We start from the raw sequence: 13,498 nt of genomic DNA, 5'->3' as shown, positions 1-13,498 counted from the left end.
TACTTGGCCCAGCGTTGGCGACACAGATGGCAGCAGGGCCCCCTTTCCCCGAACATCGACGACGTCTTCCCAAGCCCCATGCATGCGATGCCTGGTAACGAGACCCATGTTCTCTCCGCAGGTCTCCCCGAGTCTTTGAGGACGACACAGCCTCGCTGGAGGCACTTTCTGGTAGGTTCAGGTCTGTCTCCTCTTGGTGTCCCCAGGTGGTTCGTCCTCCCTGGATCATCTCATGGGAAGCGGGTCTGGAATGGCTGGGAGCCGGGTTCGGCCTGGAGTGTGTGGTTGGGGCACGGCATGGCCTCAGGGGCATGAGGGGTCTGGTGAGTCAGAGCTGTCCAGGGCAGCGAGCAACTGGGGCAGTTTGCCGGGTCCCCCAGGCATGGGCTGTTTCCTGGCTGAGCTGCTGCAGTGACTTTTCAATGACGCCTGAGAAATAGGAGGGTCCCTGATGGCGTCAGTGTCAGGGGGTGGGTTTCCCTGGGCTCTGGGGTTCTCGGGCACATTGCTTTGTGCGTTGGCAGAGGGCTTGCAGGTTTGGCCAGGGTGGGGCCTGTGGCTGGGCCCAGGTGTTCGGGTGTTGGGTGCTGGAGGAAGCCCTCGGGCTGAGTCACCACTGTGGTCCCTGTGTCTCGTAGGCAAAGAGCTGGTCTGGGTCCTGGTCTTGCCACTGCTGCCTCTGTGCTGGGCACCAGGGCTGGGCTGCTTGATCTCTCTGTGTCTCTGTCTCGCCATCTGTAGATGGGGGTAGGGGTGGGTGGGTAATAACAGTTTCCCCTTGTAGGGTTGCTGCGCTGGTGAATGCTGGCAGAGAGCAGTGCCTGGCCTGAGAGGGTGCCTGGCGAGTTGTAATCACAGGTCGTGCTTTTCACACGTCACCCCATTTTGTGACTTTCACAGCAACACTCCAGAATGGGCAGTTAGCCCCGTTTTACAAGTGGGGAAACTGAGGCACCGGTTGGTCACCTGGCCCAGATCTTTCAGCTGGAAGCAGAGAAGCCCTTCTCACCCTTCCCAGGGAACCCAGTGGGTTCATCCTGGAGTGCTCATTCCACAGCCAGGCAGACACGGTCGCTGAGGGCATCGCGGGGCTCATGCACACGGAGGCTGGGGCACACTGTGGGTGCTTGGTGTGTTCTGGCTCATGCTGGGCTGCCCTTGGGAGATTTTATTCCTGTTCCAAGTACAGTTACGCGCTGCATAGCAACATTTCCGTCAGCAATGGACTGCGGCCCCATAAGATTATAATACCACATTTTTTTTTTAGATAGAATCTTGCTCTGTTGCCCAGGCTAGAGTGCAGTGGCATGATCTTGGCACACTGCAACCTCCACCTCCTGGGTTCAAGCTATTCTCCTGCCTCAGCCTCCTCAGTAGCTGGGATTACAGGTGTGCACCACCATACATGGCTAATTTTTGTATTTTTATTAGAGGACGACTTTTGCCATGTTGGCCAGGCTGGTCTTGAACCCCTGACTTCAAGTGATCCACCCGCCTTGGCCTCCCAAAGGGCTGGGATTAGAGGCGTGAACCACTGCACCCAGACAATACCATATTTTTACTGTTCCTTTTCTACGTTTGGATACATGGTGTGCCACAGGGTTCCAGTGGCCTGTGGGATTCAGCCACACACTGTACAGGTGGTAGCCTGTGAGCCATAGGCCACACCAGGGGTGTCCAATCTTGTGGCTTCTCCAGGCCACATTGGAAGAACTGTCTTGGGCCATAGTCAAAGCTGTCCTGGGCCAGGGTTGGACCAGCTTGGGTGACAGCACACAGCCTGGTGATCAGCCGGCGCTGTGGTCAAGATTCGTGAAAGTCCATCCCTGCCAAGCTTGTGCAGCCGTGGCTCCGGCCGGCCATGTGTTCCCTAGAACAGAACCACATGGTTCAGCGGTGCATGCCTATATATATGCTTGTGTGTGCACTGACTCTTTCTAAAGCACCTACTGTGTGCCAGGCTCCGCTGTGGGTGCTGGGGACAGACATGTCAAGATGGCCAAGCACCTGGTCCTCCCTGTGGGGAGACAGACCGTGACCAAAGGTGACCAAGTCCGACGCTTAGTGGGTCTCTCAGTGGAGGGTACAGGTGGGTGGGGGTTGCAGCTTCAAAGTGGGGGTCGGGGTGGGCTTCCCTGAGAAGGTGGCCTTTGAGCAGGGACCTGAAGGAGGGGAGGAAGAAAGCATGTGAGTATCTGGGAGACTGTGTAGGTATTTCAGGGGGAGAGTGTGGGTATCTTGGGGAGCCTGTGGGTATCTGGGGGGAGGGGGAGCATGTGGGTATCTGGGGGAGGAGGAGCGAGTGGGTATCTGGGGGAGCCTGTGGGTATCTGAGGGAGTGTGTGGGTATCTGGGGCAAGGGCAACCCAGGTCGGGGGAACAGGTCTGGCTCCAAGGCCCTGAGGCTGCTGGGTTTGAGCCTTCTGCATTGCAGGGTTCTGAGTTACCTGGAGTGGGGAGAAGGTTTCCCGGGGGAGGCCACTTTCCTTTGTCCTGTGTCTTTGGGGGCCCCCACAGGCAGCGGGAGAGGTCAGCCCTGCAGGCCAGCTGCTTTCTGGGGCTGGGCCCTGGCCCCACAACCAAGTTTTATCTTGGAGAGTGAGGGAAGGAGGAGTGGGATGGTGGCGGCCCCCACCAGGTGATCCTCCCAGCAGGGCTTTCCGCCTGGGCTCACGGGGTCTTGGCCTTGGTCTTGGCCCTGGCCCGGCTGTTTTTCCCGGCCTCCTCCTCCTCTGCCTCTCCATGCCCATCCATCGGTGTCTCCGTCTCCAGCCTAATGGGAGCCTTCCTCCTGTGGCTGAGTTATCTGCTTGTCATGCCAGTGGCCCACCCGAGGACGATAAAAGGGCTTTTTGTCTGCAAGCACTTAGCTTCCTCGCCGGGGCGATCCATCACATCTGAGGGTGGCCGGGAAGGCAGACAGACGGCGGAGGGGCCTCCTCCCCCTGCTGAGGGAACCTGATGCTCCCTGGAGCCCCCTGGCAGGGCCGGAGTGGCTCCTCAGCCCATAGGCCAGGCCTGTCTGGGGCCAGCAGGGGCGAGTGGGAGGGGCTGTGGGCACGAGAAGGCAGGCAGATGCCCTGTGCTCCCTCGCAGAGGACTCCCTGCATGGGCACCCTGCCCTGCAGCGCCCGTGTGGCAGCTCTGTGGGGCTCCTCTGGGACTCTTGACGTTGGAGGGGGTGGTGGGGGTGCAGCCTTTTCTGAGGAAGAACCGTGATGGGGGTGGAAGGGGAGATAGGGGGACAGATGTGGGCCGACGTTATGTGTGCACGTAGGTCCCCCCCACCCCCCGTTAAGTACTTTGTAGAATTCCTTTTAAAATCTCAGAGTGACCCTAAAGGGGGACACCCTCCTTATCCTCATTCTTCAGATGAGGAAACTGAGGATGAGATGGGGCAGCTGCAGAGGGAGGGTTTGGCCCCCAGCTCCCAGCTGCACGCTCTTCCCTGCTGACCTAGGACCTCAGAAGGGGGCTGCCAGAGCCCCTGGCCCCAAAGTCAGGTTTACCCGTGACTCTAACCTCTGTGAGTGGGTTCTTCAGCCGGGGAGTGGGCTGGGAAGGTTGGTGTCTGCTGGCGTCTGTACATTGGGGTGAGGGGTCAGTGTGGGTGGGGGTTGGGGTCTTGGGGTACCCTGGCGGGTGATTAGGGACACTGAAGGGGTATGTGTGGAGGTTTCCGGGCCCTGGCCCAGTGGGATCTCGCCCCTCAGGGACTCTGGGAGGACTGGCCTTATCCCCAGTTGGGCAGGGTCCTGGGCTCTGCTTGGGTTGGGGGGGGGCGGGGAAGCAGTGGAGGCCCGCCCCCCCCACTCCTCCCTATCTGCCATCCTCCTCCCTCTCCTTCCCAGCCTGAATGCTCAGCTGGGGGCTCCCTGCAATCCCTTCCTCCCCTCCCCCTCCTCCCCTTTCCTTCCCGCTCCCCGCCCCTCCTCCTCCTCCTCCCTCCTTCTCCCCACAGGCCACCCTCAAATGACAGCAATTAATGGTGCCTGTGATGGCGGGCTGAGAGGAGGAGGCTGACAGTTGAGCGTGTCTGCCTGCGGCCGCCTGCTAATCAGGCCCGGGGGATGCCCCTCCTGTCCCCACCGCTGGCTCCGGGCGCCTGCCCCGCCATCACTCACAGGGGACAGGAGGCCCCGGACAGGCCCTTGGGAGCTGGCGCAGCGCCCTCATCCCTGCAGCCTCTCCCTGCCCTTCTATTATTATCATTTTCTATCGTAAATGGGTGGGCTCTGGCTGGAGTCTTGCTCAGCATGAGTTGGTGGATGCCTCCCAGACATCCTTCTTCTGAAATGACCTCCCATGTGCCCGTGTTGTCCTCAGGGCCAGCTGTCCCCACAGGGCCCCATCCTTTTGTCCCTGCTTCCCTGGGAGGGGCAAGTTGGGTGGTGCCCATGAACCATGTCCTGTCGGGACAGCAGGCATCAGTTAAATGCCCTGGCCTGAGTCCTCAAGGCCTGGGGGCAGCTACCTGAGCCCAGAGCCTTGTCTGGCAGCATGGGGGAGTGTCAGTCTGCAGCAGCAATAATGAAGCCCCTGCTTTATGCTGCGGCCTGCAGCTGGTACGTTCACTCTGGTTCATTTTACTCTGCAGTTCTCTGAGAAGTGTGGTATATCTCACCTTGCTTTTGCAGAGGGGAAATCTGAGGGCCAGAGAGGCAAAGGGATTTGCCCTAAGGGGCACAGAGCCCTAAATGACCTGGCTAGTATAGGACTAAGGTGGGGTTCAACCTAGACCCAAACTGTCCAATGCTCATACATCAGGGGCCAGTTTAGGAACCAGCAGAGCTGATTGGAAGTGAGGAATGGTCCCTGGGCCCTGGGATTGGAGTGAGTAGTGTTCGTATGCGCAACTTTCTGTTACGCTAAGATCATCTTCGCTGAGATGCAATTAACCTGTCATAAGATGTACCCATTTTAAGGATTCAGTTGCATGAGTTTTGACAAATGTAAACATTTGTGTCACCTCCGCAGTCTCCCAAATCCCCTGGCATTAGATCCTAGTGCCTCCTCCCTGCCCCGAGGTAGCCACTGAGCTGCTGCTACGGAAGCTTTTACGTCTGTTAGAACTTTATAAGCTGATTAGCACCAGGTATGCTCTTCTTCGTGTCTGGCTTCTTTCACTCTGCATTACCCACGTTGCTCACATATCAATTCATTCTTTCTCATGACTGAGTAATATTCCATCGTGAGGCTCTATTATTTTACCCATTCTTCAGCTGATGGACATCGAAGTTTCCAGGTTTTGGCTCTTGGGAATTAAACTGCTCTGAACACTCTCGTGTAAGTCTTTGCGTGAACACGTTTTCTTTTCTCCTGTGCGAATATCTAGGCGTTGGGTTGCTAGGTCATGTGGTAAACGTGTTAGTTTATAAGAAGCCGCCAGCTGTTTTCTGGAGCGGGTGTTCCGTTGTGCGTGCCCACCTGCCGTGGATGAGAGTTCCAGATGCTCCACATCCTGGCCAGCACCTGCTACTGTCAGTCTTCCAACGTAGGCCACTCCGGGAGACTCGAATGCACTTTTGACTGCACTTTTCGGCTTTTGCTGCCTTTTGGGCAAAGCTGTGGTTCTGTGTTTTGATGTTATGTGTCTGGCCACGTGGTGGGCGTCTTTCGGATGGTGGGAGAGAATGACGTGTCTGCCAACTGTAGTGCTGTCTTTTCCTTTCTAGTCTTTGTGCGCTGACTGGCAGCATGTGTCCGGTCGCCGTGTTGAAGCCACAGCGCGGCTCTGGATAGTCCAGCTGTGAATGTTGATCATCTTTGTTTCACTTTGTTTTTGAGACACAGTCTTGCTCCGTCGCCCTGGCTGGAGTGCACTGGCACGATCTCAGCTCGCCGCAACCTCCGCCTCCTGGGTTCAAGCGATTCTCCTGCCTCAGCCTCCCAAGTAGCTGGGATCACAGGCGTGCCCCCCATGCCCGGCTAATTTTTGTTTTGTTTTTTCTTTCTTCCTTTTTTTTTTTGAGACGGAGTTTCGCTCTTGTTACCCAGGCTGGAGTGCAATGGCGCGATCTCGGCTCACCGCAACCTCCGCCTCCTGGGTTCAGGCAATTCTCCTGCCTCAGCCTCCTGAGTAGCTGGGATTACAGGCACGCGCCACCATGCACAGCTAATTTTTTGTATTTTTAGTAGAGACGGGGTTTCACCATGTTGACCAAGATGGTCTCGATCTCTTGACCTCGTGATCTCTCCGTCTCCGCCTCCCAAAGTGCTGGGATTACAGGCTTGAGCCATCACGCCCGGCCTCTTTTTTTTTTTTTGAGTAGAGATGGGGTTTCATCAGGTTGTCCAGGCTGCTCTTAACTCCTGGCCTCGTCCGCCTGCCTTGGCCTCCCTAAGTGCTAGGGTTAGTGAGTGTTGTTCTTAACATTCGTATTACAGTTGAGGGAACTGAGGCTCCGACAGGTCAGGTGACTTTCATTCCACTGAGAAAGGAAACGCTTGGCTCTGAGCCGTGTTGCTTCCCCTCCTTGGGCTGGGAGGCGCCAGCTCTGTTTGTTGCAGGGATGTGTTTGCCAGTCCAGAGGGTCATGCCAAGAATTGGTGGCTGGTTGGGGCCAGGCCCACTCCTCCTTTCCTGAGGGTTTCCTCTGCTGGAGGGATGAGTGTGGAGATGTGTGCCCTCCGGGTCAAGCACTGTCCTTTGGCACCAGGCACGGCTGAGCGAGTGTCAGGCGTTGGCCCTGCCAGGGGTCTTCCTTGCTCAATCCTGTTGCCTTGGGCGAGGCCACACCTGCCTTCTGGGGGCTATTTTGGGGCAAGGGAGGAGCGTGACATGTGGAAGCACAGGAATGGGCTGGGGACGAAAGAGGGGCCTCTTTCTCCTCTTCCTTTTTCCCTGCCTGAGGGGTGTCAGCTAAGATGACTTTTCGGGGAAGGAGGCCCGTAAATTAAATAAGCAATCCCGTAAATATGTAAGTAATGAAGTTAGCGGGGTGCCTAATTACATCACATTCATCATTGTGGATGGATGCCTGCCCGCTTGTGGTACTTGTTTTTCATCTTCAGCTCTGACATGTGTCTCCTTCCGTCTCACAGCCGTCCCCACCCCAGCTGGAAGGAGGAGGCGGGGAGGCGCTGCTGTTGGGACTCCCAGAGAGCCTGGGTGGTGGCGGGTGTGGGGGGTCCCTGTAGGGTTGTGTACCCAGTCTGCCTGGCCCCGGGTTCCAGGTGGACCTGTCTTTATGCTGCAGTTGGGCTTATAAACCCACTGGAGCTTTGAAGTGGGAGCACCTGATGGCAGTGACAGCAGCATTCCCAAAAGGGTGATCGTCATTGTGTCGCACTTTACATGTTATAATTTATTTAATTGACAAGGCACAGCGGTTCATGCCTATAATCCCAGCACTCTTGGGAGGCCAAGGCTGGTGGATCACCTGAGGTCGGGAGTTCGAGACCAGCCTAGCCAACATGGTGAAACCCCGTCTTTATTAAAAACACAAAAATTAGCTGGGCATGGTGGTGGGCACCTGCAATCCCAACTACTGGGGAGTCTGAGGCAGGAGAATTGTTTGAACCCGCGAGGCAGAGATTGCAGTGAGCTGAAATTACACCACTGCACTCCAGCCTGGGCAAGAGATTGAGACTCCATCTAAAAAAATAAATAAATAAATAAACAAATAAAAAATTATGTAATGACCTAAAAGCTCTTGTAAAGTTGGGATTATCATCATGCCATCTTTACAGGTGAGGAAACTGAGGCACAGAGAGGTTCCGCATCTTGCCTGAGGTCACACAGCCAGTGAGCTTTGTACTCAGGTTGTCTGCCCCGGCCATCCTTCCCGCCTCGCTCTGTAGGGTGTGCTGCGTGTGCTGCAGCCATGTCTGTGCGGGGTGCTGTGTTTGTCATCTACCCTTCAGTGTGGCCCGTGGAGGGATTTGCTGAATCAGGATGGCCTGAGGCCTCCTGAGGTTTCACTGCCGAAAAGATCTCGTCATCCCTTCCACGACTGCGGTAAACAGATGCCATTCTGAACCGGAAAACAGAATCGTGTTTCCCTAACAACAAAACAAGCCCATGTGCTGAAATGAAAGCAGCTTCTTCCCAGATCTTCTCTTTCTCTCTTGGGGGCCCTGATGCCTGGCTCTTGAGGGACTCTCAGTCCTGCCTTTGATAATGGTTCTTAGACCCATTGTACAGATGGAGAAACTGAGGCTCAGGGAGGTGGAGGGGCGTGGGTGAGACCGCACGGCTGGGAGGTGATGAAGCTGGGGTTCTAGCTGCCTCTTACTGCCCGGTTTAGGGAACAGAGGCTGCATCAGGTCCCTGATGTGGAGTAGGCTGCCTCCCCTCTCCGAGGTGCAGGGAGTCGTTCGCGACCTGGGTTGGCTTTGCTGTAGTCCTTGCCTTGGCTGAGTGGTCAGTGTCTTGTCTGTCCGGTGGGGAGTCGAGGTCAGCTGCCCCGCCTCGTGGTCACTTCTCAGGACCTGAGCATGTGCCGGGCATGGACAGAGGATGGGGGTGGCTGGGGGCAGTCTTATCCTCATTCACTGTCCATGCAGCCCCAGGGCGCCCAGCCAGTCCACGCCTGTTCCCTCCCTCCTTGGTGTCCCCCCGCATCTCCAGACTCCAGGTCCTGTGCGAGGCAGTGGGGCCTGAAGCCTTGGGCTATCTGGGCCTCCACCGCAGGCCCAGGGTGGGAACACCTTGACTTTCTGGGGTGTACATGTGCAGCCAGACAGGGCTGTGTTTCTTGGCTGTGGCTTAGATGGGAGCGGGGTGGGGGTTCTCACATTCCCTTGGTGCTGACTTCAGGCTCCTGGGGTTTGGGGCTCCCCCTACCCCTCACTGTAACCTGGGGTGGAGAGAGGAGTTGAGGACAGACCTACATGAAGAATTGTGTGTGTCCATGATGTTCCTGGGGATTGGAGCAATCCAGGGAGACTGCCTGGAGGAGCTGGAACACTGACATTGAATATTTTTAACCCCATCTTAGAGGGACTAAAGTGTGTGTACATGCTTCAAACGGATCTGGCACAGAGCAAATACTGTATTTCGTGTAAAAGCTAACATTTCCTGATCCTTTTCTTGTCTTAGTGCTGTGTGTGAGTTGCCAGTATTACTATTTTTAACATTAACTACAGTTTGTAACGTGCAGCCCATACAGACACACGTGTACTCTTTGCAGCAGCCTTAGAAGGTGGGTGCTATCATGAACAGCCCTGTTTTCTAGGGAAAGAGTCTGAGGGCAGACAGAGGTTAAGGGACTTGCCCAAGGTCGCACGGTGGCAGAGCTAGGACGTGACCCCAGGCTGCCTGACTCCGCAGCAGCTGCTCTTCGTCGTGTGGATTGCGCAGGTGCCACCTCCAGCCCTCCCCCTGCCCCGTGGGTATGCTGGTCGCTGCCACAGCCAGACTGCACCTCTTGGCAGGGCTACGCCAGCTGTGGGGCAGCCTCCGTGTACCACGTAGGGCCCTCAGGCACGCAGCAGCTGCTTGGGGCAGTGTGGCATGGTCGGGACTTGGGACATCTGCTTCTTGCCTCTCTGAAGCCAGACTGGTGCTGCCATGGCCTCCTCTGGGTCGGAGGCATGGCAAAGACGGCAAACGAGAGGCAGGGCTCTGCCCCGTGGGTCACACGGGCTGATGAGGGGATGGGCACTGCCAAAAAGCAAGCACCATTTTGCAAGACAAGAAAACGCTGCCTGTTGAATGACACAGGGTGGGGGGGCGGTGACTCCAGTCTCGGGGGACTCATTTTGGGTAGAGAATTCCACGGTAGCTTCTGAGGAGGTGGCATCCGAGCTGGGCCCTGGACGATGAGGGGGCACCCACTGTGTCAAGGGAGGGGATGGGGGAACAGCAGGGGCAGAGGCCCTCGGCCACCATGTTTCAGCATGCTGATCGAGGCTCTGTGCCTCAGTTTCCCACTCTAATGGCTGGAGCAGAGCGGGGGTCCCAGGAGGGCTTCCCTGGCTCTGAGGCTGTTTTATAGTCCTCTGGGGCTGGGCTGCTTTTCATATTTAAGGCAGAAGTCAGGTTGAATGACTTTTGCTTTTCCTTTTGTTTTTTTGCTCATTGGGCACGTGGCATTTCCAGACTCACGTAGATCACTGGGATGAGAATGATGGAGAAGGTGGACATTGCCTGCGCCTTTGAGTTTAGGGTCCAGAGGGAGAGTGTCGGTTAAACAAACCCGTGGTGAGGGTTGTCAGGACGAGCTTCAGGCATTTACTTGGGTGAAACAAGAGCCGAATTAGTCTAACATCAGGCCAGGCGTCCCGGGACAAGTCATTCAAGGGGGGACCTGAGGGTGATTAGTTAGGGAAAGTCAGTTAGGGCTCCTGAGTTGTGGCAGAGACACACTCAAGCTGAGTTAGGCCACGAGGAGGAGTTAATGGGTGCTCAGAGTGGCCAGGGTAGGACACGTTCAGGCATGGCTGGATCCAGGTGCTCAAACAATGCCTCTGGGCGCTGGCTCTGCCTCAGCTGTGCCTCCTTCTATGTGGGCCTTGTTCTCAGACAGAATCATGCCACCAGCCCAGCCAGCCAAGGAGAAGAGTCACCTGGCATCCCAGGAGGGACACTCCTTTCTCCTGTTTGAGTGACTTCTCCAACACTTGTTCCACTGTTTGCAACAGCAAGAGGAGGTGGCCAAAGTAGGGGTGAGGGAGGTCCCCAACTCAGACACAGGGAGGAGAGGAGCGAGTGAGTCAGTGCAGGCCAGAAGGGAGGGGTGGGGATTGCGGCTCACCGGCATGCTAGATATTTTGATGGCTTTCCAAGTGAAACTGGAAATCTGGATTTTATAAGGAATGGCCCAGTTTTTAAAAAACATTGTATGGGCCAGAACAAGTTTCCTTCATGGCCACAACTGGCTGTCACCATTTTATGGCCTCTTCTTAGCGGTGACTTTTAGGTATTTTGTCCCCGCTGTGATCTGGGTAGAATGACCCATGGGCTGTAACGGAAGGTCTCAAGTCTTGGGAAGTCACGTTTGACGCCACTGGAGATGGCATTTCTGAAAGTTAAGGCCGCAGTTCCTCAGAGAACAGAACTTCGTCTCCAGTGGGGCCTGACCTTCTCAGAGGCAGTAAGCCCAGTGGTTAGTGTCATAGTCACGGGTATCATACTTGCTGGGTTCAAATACCGACAATGCCACTTCCCAGCCCCGTCCCCTTGGGCAAGTCACTTCACTGCTCTCTGCCTCAGTTTCCCAGCATGTGCTAATAGAATGGGTATAACAACACCCCATAGGATTGTGGTAAGGCAAGCCTGTCCAGCCTGTGGCTGGGGATGGTTTTAAATGCAGCCCAACACAAATTCGTAAACTTTCTGAAAACGTGAGGTTGTTTTTCGTTTTTTTTTCAATCTAGCATGCCAGTTAGCCGCAATCCCCACCCCTCCCTTTTAGCCTGCACTGACTCCTTTCCTCCCTGTGTCTGAGTCAGGTTCGTCAGCTATCGTTAATGTTAGTGTCATTTTATGTGTGGCCCAAGACAATTCTTTTCGCGTGGCCCAGTGGAGCCGAAAGGCTGGACACGCGGTTGTAAGGCACCGTGTAGGCTCCAAGCAGCCCGTTAACCCCGGCGCACTGAAGCGCGGGTGGTGTTGGCTGTGTGTGGTGTCCTTCCCAGGTCCAGCCTGCTGGCCCAGAGCATTCCTGGGTGCTGCTCTTTGCTCTGCCACTGCCCCTGCTGTGGGGTTGTGGGTTCCCAGGGGCCCCAGAACAGGCAGCCCCCTGCCCCCTGCCCCCAGCCGTCCTTGCCAGTTGCCGGCGCTGGTGGTACCCTGGCGTGCCCGGTGGTGCTGCAGTTGGAAGTGAGTCTTGAGTGAGTAATTAAGTCTGCCAGCTGCCAGCTCACAGCTGCTGTGGGGCAAGGGGGGCGGCGCCTTTTAGAAATGAAAACAGCACACAGAAAAACAGCCCTGGAGTGCCGTTGGCTTCCCTTAGCCAGTGTGGTCAGGGCTGCATTTTGATGCTTCTGTGGAGAAGAATCCTGGGCCTGGATGGGGAAATAGGATGCATTTTGGTCTGGGGAGTGTCTTTATTTGGGGGCAGAGGTGATGGCCTGTGTCTGGCCTCGCCATCCAGGATACCGCTTTCCACAAGCCGCCCTGCAGTGGCTCCTGGACACCTGCTGCAGGAAAGGGGATTGGGTTCCTTAGGGTCTGTCTTCAGCGGGCTCGGGCCGGGAGAGGGTGGCTGTGGGGCCTCTGTTGTGTCTCCAGCTCTGTCGGCTGTAGGGGCCTGAGTTCATCCCGGAAATGCCCGGAGCTCTCCTCTGCAGCTTCCAGCCACTTCTCTGGAACTAACGGGAAAGGAGAGGGCCCCAACGGTGTTTCTGGGCATGTGATTGCTGCCACTTTGAGGTCTTGGTTTTGCTAGTGGGTTGAGTCGTGGCCCCTGAAAGAGGTCCACATGGAAACCGTGAATCTGACCTTGGCCTTACTTGGATCATGAGTCTTTGCAGATGTGACTTAGGTAAGGGTCTTGCTGAGGTCATCCTGGAAAAGGATGCGCCCTAAGTCCAGAGAGCAGCTTCTAGGGGGACACACAGCAGAGGAGCCCCGTGAAGACAGAAGGAGCACCCAGAGCCCCTGGGACCTGGAAGACACAGAGAAGGCCTCTGCAGAGTCTTTGGGGGGCATGCGGCCCCAGTGACACCCGGAGCTGAGACTTCTGGCCTCCAGACCTGTGAGAGGACAGACACGTCGCTGTTTTCAGCCCCCCGATTTGTAATAATTTGTTACAGCAGCCACAGGAAATGAATTCAGTTTTGAATTTTTTTTAATCTAACATATAGTTTAAAATTAAAATGTGAAATGTAACTTTGTCTGGTTCACTGCGGTATTTCCAGTGCTTAGCATATACAGCAGGGGCTCGGTACATGCTGCTTGAATGTCTGGCAGCTCCAGACCGGGGTGAGGAGCTCCTGCCGGCTGGGAGGTGGACACAGCCTTCAGGAAGTGGGTAAACTGTGCTGGAGCGGCCTGCATTCAACAACACCGTCTTTTCATGTATTTATTTGAGACGGAGTCTTGCTCTGTTGCCCAGGCCAGAGTGCAGTGGCATGACCTTGGCTCACTGCAGCCTCTGCCTCCTGGTTCAGGGAATTCTCTTACCTCAGCCTCCCGATTAGCTGGGATTACAGGTATGCAGCACCACACCTGACCGAACTTTGTATTTTTAGTAGAGATGGGGTTTTTGCCATGTTAGACAGGCTGGTCTTGAACTCCTGGCCTCAAGCGATCCTCGTGCCTGGGCATACCGAAGTGCTAGGACTGTAGGTGTGAGCTACTGCGCCTGGCCTGTTTATTACTAATAGGTGAAATTCACATCGCGTGTAATTGACCGTTTTAAAGTGAACAATTCATGGGTTTTTAGTGCAATCACAATGTTGTGCACCCACCGCCCCATCAGGAAACCCGCACCCCTCAGGAGCCACTCCACGTTGCCGCCTCCCGCAGCCCCTGGCAGCCACCAGTCTGCGCTTGGCCACTGTGGACTTACCTATTTTAGGTGTTTCTCATGAGTGGAATCATACACTG

The 13,498-nt window shown here is 55.9% G+C and overlaps 1 protein-coding gene across 1 annotated transcript in view; it reads left to right on the top strand.

Annotated features, from left to right (window-relative positions):
- NCOR2 (nuclear receptor corepressor 2) overlaps positions 1-13,498 on the top strand; it is a 240,317-nt gene that overhangs the window by 30,788 nt on the left and 196,031 nt on the right. Inside the window, exon 2 of the mRNA XM_078337682.1 lies at positions 122-171. The gene's annotated coding sequence lies outside the window, so the exon portion shown is untranslated. The remainder of the gene's footprint in view (positions 1-121; positions 172-13,498) is intronic.

Source organism: Callithrix jacchus, chromosome 9, assembly GCF_049354715.1.
Source record: "Callithrix jacchus isolate 240 chromosome 9, calJac240_pri, whole genome shotgun sequence".
Classification (NCBI taxonomy): Eukaryota; Metazoa; Chordata; class Mammalia; order Primates; family Cebidae; genus Callithrix; species Callithrix jacchus.
Note: the sequence above shows the minus strand (reverse complement) of the source record. Positions and strands in the feature narration are given on the sequence as shown.